Raw genomic sequence first — 6,419 nt, forward strand, 5'->3', positions numbered from 1 at the left:
GTGGGTCCTCTCTCCCATAAGGAAGTGCTCACAGTGCTGCAGTGGAAAGGACCTGCGGCTGCACATCCTCAGGTGTGGGCACAGGGTGATCAGGCGGCTCCCAGAGGTGGCCCGTGAACCTAGTCAGGAACCAGGCCAGGCCACCCTGACTTGTGTCACATCCTGGTGCCCCCTTGTCTTGGTGCATGTCTCCTGCAGGTGCTTCCCAGACCTGCCTCCCACCAGCAACAGGGATCTTCCCGCCCCTGTCCCCTTCCCACCTCCTGCCCAGGGAAACAAAAGCAGGACGGAGGTAAGTGGGCCTTTGTTTTTTCCATCTCCTGCCATCCTTACTCTCTTCTGGTCCCCCATCCCCATCGCTATCCGTCTGGGAAGCAACTTCCTTCTCTGCCGCTAGACTCTGGGGTTTCATGAACTCTCTTGCAGGGGCTAACTTGTGACAGAGACCAGGTCTGAGCACTCTGGGCCACACTGCTTGGCAAAATGGCCTGGGTCAGGCTACACAGACCCAGAGGGCTTGTTCCTGGGCCTTGGAATTAGGCTATCAGCTAGGAGGCCTGCTCTCCCCACCGACTGGAACCTTCACAGGATGGAGCTTCTGCTGCCATCTTGTTGACAAGCGGAACACGGTAACAAAGGCCATGCAGTGAACGGCAGGATAGAGGAAAACCAGGCCCCTCGAGGCGGCTGTGCCTGCCCTCAGCACTGTGTCCCAAGGCACGAGCCAGTATTTTTATTCATGGCTTGTGCAAGTTGAGTCTTCTGCCCTTGTAACCCAGAGTGTCCAGCCTTGTGTGTGTGGATAACGGATGCCCCTCTTCCTGGGCCCCTGAAGCCAAGGCTACAGCCACACACTTTTCCAAGAGGTATTTCTTTCCCAGTGGCTGCGGGACCTAGGGCTCCCAGCAGCTCCTGCGTGCTACTCTGTGAGGGCAGACGAACAAGGTCAACTTCTCCAGCCAACTGTGCTCCTCCAGGGGCGGAGCCACAGAGCCCATCCTGAGAGGCAGCTGGGAGCAGATGCACTGGGCTCAGGACCCCCCGCCTGACCCGGGCACCCGGGGTGTCTGCGTGGAGTGGGGGTGATCTAGAAGATGAGCTCTGTCTGCCACAATTCAGTTGCGTGCCAGGACCCTCTGGAGAAGGGCGGAGGAAATGGAGACCCACCGAAGGACCTGCACGCGTTTCCAATGGGCCCAGGTCTCTGACCTCTGGTCCGGACAGCGTCAACTCTTTTCCAAAGCTGTGCCTTGGGCCATCTGGTCAATCATTGTCCTCTGAGGGACAGGGCCAGGGCAGCTCCCTGTAGCCCTTATCACGGAGGAATTCAGGCAGACTTTGGACTTCCTCTCCCACTTACTTCCTTTTTCTAAACATCCTCATTATCCCTCTGGACTCCAGGCACACACAGAGCATCGGAAAATTCCCTGGCCAAAGACGGCCAAGTGTATCAATCCCAGAAAGGAGCCTGGGGTAGGACGCGGCCGGAGGGCGGGCTTCGTGCAGAAGGGAGCCTGGGGTAGGACGCGGCCGGAGGGCGGGCTTCGTGCAGAAGGGATGAGTGAGCAGTGGAGGGTGCCGGGCTCAGGCAGTGAGAGGTGATGAACAAGCAGCCTGGAGCGGGGGTGCTGTGTGCGCACTCAAGGAAGCACTTTGATTCCGGCTGCGATCCAGGTCCCAGGACGCACCGGGAGATACAGGCAGGTGGGACTGGAAAGGGCCCTGAATGCCACTTTCAAAGAGTGAGCTTGGACTCCTGGATGATGGGAGGACGCAGGATGGGAGATGCACACTTAGTAGAGACTCCCCAGGCGGCGGGTGGTGTGACACAGGGACCACGAATCTCTCTGGGGAGCCGCGCCTGGTGGGACTGTGAGGCTGTTCCGGAACAGGGCCCTATTTCCCTGCCTGGGGCCAGCAGGGGAGCTCGGGCACCAGCAGGGGCAGGACGCTCAGGAGGGCTCGCATCTTCCATCACCTCCCAAGATCTACTTACGTCTCCCCTCGCCTGAAATCTTGAGCAACAGAGGCAGAGGGAAACCGAGGCTGCAGAGAGCAAGCCTGTGAGCAAAGGCAGGTGGACATGGTGTCTGAGGCAAGGAGGAGGGGAGAAGGGGGTGAACGGAGAAAAAGGCAGGACGGGAGCGGGCCAGGGAGGCTGGAAGGTGAGGCAGATCACAGAGCCCAGGGGTCACCAGGAGGAGAAACAGCTCCCTGCTTCTCAGAGGGCACACAAAGAAGCTGAGAAAAACCTCGCCTTACTGTAAAAGGGCACGAGGAACCTGTGGGGCAATGGGAACACCATGATTTGATCTGGGCGGCGGCCACACCCCTGTGCAGTTCTGATGATTCAGAGCTGTCATTCAGATTTGTGCATTTTGCAAATCAGAAACTGGCTGTGAGGTTGCAGGGCAGTGTGCGGCATGCCACGGCCCCTCTGGAAGAGGCAGTGTCCCCTGGCATGGCAGAGTTCACTTAAGCTCATTTAAGAGCCCATTTAAATCCAGAAAGAGATGGTCACTTCCTGCTGGGTGACTTCAGGCAACGTCCCCAACCTCATCTGTAAAATGGGAGCAATCACAGTGGCACGGACTGCTCGGACTGTGTTGAAGGGCACACGTAAAGGTTGCAGCCTGCCAGGGGAGACTGCCTCCAAGGGTGAGCCGTGCTTGCCAAAGCCCAAAGCGCTTGCCGGCCCCCGCACCTAATGCCCTGTGCACGCCCGGGCAGGCTGGACGTCCTACCCACTGGATGGTTATCCTCCAGCGCGGAGCTCCTGCGCCTCTTCGTTCCCCTCACCCCCTGGCACCTGCTTTCCCTTCTCTTTCCTCTATTTTACATCCCTTTGCCCACAGCCCAAAGTCTCTGCTCTGTGCAAACCCAGATCCTGCAAACCATATCCCTTGTTGCGGGAAGTCTGAGCAGTGTGTGGAAGTGGAGGAGAACCAGGGTGTGCATGCACGTGTGTGTGTGCACTGAGGAAGATCAGGAGCTGTAGGGTCACAGGTCTGGTCCTGGGGCAGAACCTCCCAGAGCCCTGAGTGGCCCCAACACAAGCACTCTCACCTTTAGCAGGGTCTGAGCAAACACCTTTAGCCTGTTACTGACTCCAGGCGCTGCTTAGGGGGGTTCCCTTGGGGACGCAAAGCCTTTCAGCCTAAGTACTGGGCTCGAGTCCTCTGCCCTTGAAAGATCCCTGGGCATCTCTGGGAAGTAGGGTTTACAGGACCCCACTTACAAAGTGTCTGGGTGATGCTGTGGTGGGGGCACCTGCACAGGGTCGGGCACCAGCACGGGAGCACAGGCTGTGAGTCCTCGGGGCCTGAAGCTGGCAGTGACCGTCTCCTCTCCCTGGTGACCTGGAGTTGGGCAGGAGGAAGCACTTCCGGAGAGACAGGGATCCTCCCACCCGGCCACGTAGAAGAGACCCGTGTGGGCATACCCCGCAGCTTGCCATGCAGCCTCCAGACAGACTTGGAGACACTGTGTGCTGGACAGGAAGGGGGATCGTCCTGGAGCTTCGTTAGGTGCCGTGATAGTATTGTATCATGCAGGCAAACATCTTTTGGTTTTAGATATGCATCTTGAATAACTCGGCATAAAAGGTCAGGATGTTTACAATCAACCTTAACATACTCTAGCCAAAAAAGCAAATGATGCAAACATTAACTGTCAAATGTTAATGTCTGTCCAACCTAGGAAGTGGGTATTTGCAAGTTCACAATACTATTCTATCTGTTTTATCTGTTTGAAAACTTTAAAAGCAAAGCAAAGCAAAACAATGTAAAACAAATCAAACCCCAAACACCTGTACATGTGGTGGAAAGATTAAAACTTTTTCCTCTTCCAAAGTAGAGTAAGGCGTGGGAATCAGAACATGCTGCAATTTCCCTGCGTACAGGGAAAGCCCATGTTTGTTGGGCAGTCAGGCGCGGTGGGGAGGACCCTTGGGGAGAAGGCCAGGCTCCCTTGGCCACCAGCCCGTCCTCATGTGGCCTGCAGTGGGTACCGCACTGGCAGGAGGTGTAGGCTCAGGCCGGTGATAGTGCCACAGCCCGGGCCACATCACCATGGGGCTGCCTGTGGTGAGAGGCCCACCATCTGTCACCTCCCTGGGCCTGGCCCCTCCTGGGAACCTCCCCTCCCCTGCTCCCAGACTGGGCACCAACGGGATGCACGACCTGTTGCACAGGTTGCCCTGGCACTTTGGCCACTTTCCTCCGTCCATGCTCTCAGAACCTGGTCAGGAGGAAGATAGTGCCCGGGTGTGGGGCACTGCTGTCCTCCCCAGCCTAGCCCCATCCCCCCCACTTCCCTTCTACCCTGGGACAAGCGTGTCAGCTTCCACTCAGGTGAGGAAACTGAGGACCCGGCCATGGAGTAGGATGGGGACCAGGTTTCCCGTCCCTGGCGGGCACTCCCCAGGGAAGGCGAGTCTCTTATGTTCCAGGAGAGAGGTGGAAACTTCCCTAAGAGCTCCCTCTTCTGGCATAGCCCAGGGCCCAGCAGCCCATGGGGGCCATGGCTTTGCTCCTGAACAGGTGACCTGACCCTGCTGCAGCCGTGTCTCTAAGGCCCACAGATAGCCTTTGGGGCCAGAGGCTCTGGAGAACTGGCAGTGGGGCAGGAGCAAGGCGCTTGTGGTCAAGCAGGGCCTTTGGGAGCAGGCGGCCAGTGCTCTGCTGCACCAGGGGCCACCTCTGCCCCAGCAGAACTGAAGGCTCCTCCTCTTCCCGGGCCCAGGCCCACAGAGGTGGTTTTATGGTCGGCACTATCGCACCTCCTCCAGGGAGCCCCCGACTGCCCCACTCAGCAGCCCCTACTGCAACTCTGCAGGGCTGCCCCGAGGCCCAGCTGGGCTCTGCCTGCTGCATCCCTGGCTCAGGACCCTTGAGGGGTGCTGGGGCTGCTTGTCCCTGGACCCCTCTGCAGCCCTGTGCTGTGCCTCAGTGGGTGAGGAGCCACCCGGCCCGCTGTCTTGGTCAGGGTGGAAGGCCTGGCCAGCGGCCCGGGCACACTTCCTCCTGAGAGACACTGGGTTTTCTTTCCTTTTTCGCTTCCCTGTTCAGAGATTTCCCCTTCCCAGGCTGAGGTCAGAGCCATAAACAGGAGCGATAAGGCTTTGGGCCTTCAACCTGAACTTTGCAGCCGTTTTATGACTCGATCACCCCGCACCCCAACTCCAGAGGCGGCGGGAGCAGGACTGCCTGGTGTCCACTCCAGGGCCAGGGAGCTAGGCTCCTTGCTTCAGCGTGGCCTCCCCTCATCCTGGCTGAGCCCCTTTTCACCCTGGGGGCTCAGCCCTGCACAGGGCTGTGAGAAATGAGGGAGATGAGAGCTCCCAGCCCTTGAGGGGGAGGGAAGAGGGCAAAGGGTGGGGTTGGCCCCGACGGTGGGGGGGCAGAATGGCCTGCTGTGCCAGGGGGGTGCTCTGGGCTCAAACCCTCCAGTAATGCAGGCAGGGGGTGCAATGCGGTGCCCAGATCCCTGCTGACCCAGAGTTTGAGGGGCTGGGACCCAGGACTGCAGGTGTGCTACAGAGGCTCAGAGACACTCAGGGTCAGAGCTGCGGACAGGGGGTCGTGGGCATCAGGAGGATGGGGATCCGGCCGATGGTCAGAGGTCTGCTCCTAGGCTAGGTAATGAGCGTCCTGTCCCCAGGGTGTGGAAGACAAAGATTTGTGCCGTGGTGGGGGTCATAAGGGGCGACCACAGGACAGAAAGGATCTGGTGTCAAGTTCCCTGCTCTCCCAGGCAGCCCAGAGCCACTTCCAGGAGTGGAGCCTGTGGGTGTTCATGCAGCAACTCAGGATGGCTCTGGGCTGGGAAGCGGGAAGATCAGCCTCTGCTGGGGTGGGGCAGGGGTCAGAGTGGACAGCGGGGCTCAGGAGTCCCCAGGCTTTCCCTGTTCTCTCAGGTGGCCCAGCGTCTGCCCTGGGCCCTGGTGAGCCATCTCAGACACCCACACGTGGGCACAGGGCCCCTGGTGCCAGGGGCACACACAGCCCTGGGAGAAGCAGAGGTGGGAAGAGAAGGCCAGAGAGGCTGGCCCCTGGCTTGGGCTCAGCTTTCCTGGGCACACCGGGCCCTCCCACTGGACCCCACAGGGGCCGCCCACTGTCACCTGCCTCGGGCACCAGGACTTCTCTGCTGTCCCCGGTTGGGAGGGCACAGAAGTGGGTCCTGATACACACAGAGCCATGCACACCGCAGAGCTGGGACAACCCCAGACCCGGGGACGTCTCCACCCGTGGACAGCCCAGACCCGGAGCACCGCAGACCGAGGCGCACTAGACGCTCGCAGCGACGCCCTCCTGTCCCCCTCCCGCCCGCGGCGGCTCCTCCTCACCCACGCAGCCGCCTGAGCACTCGGGTCGCCGCGCGGGGACAGCGGGCACGACCGCACCCCCACCTGTCGA

This window comes from Chinchilla lanigera, unplaced genomic scaffold (genome assembly GCF_000276665.1).
Source record: "Chinchilla lanigera isolate Chin_1 unplaced genomic scaffold, ChiLan1.0 scaffold00019, whole genome shotgun sequence".
Classification (NCBI taxonomy): domain Eukaryota; kingdom Metazoa; phylum Chordata; class Mammalia; order Rodentia; family Chinchillidae; genus Chinchilla; species Chinchilla lanigera.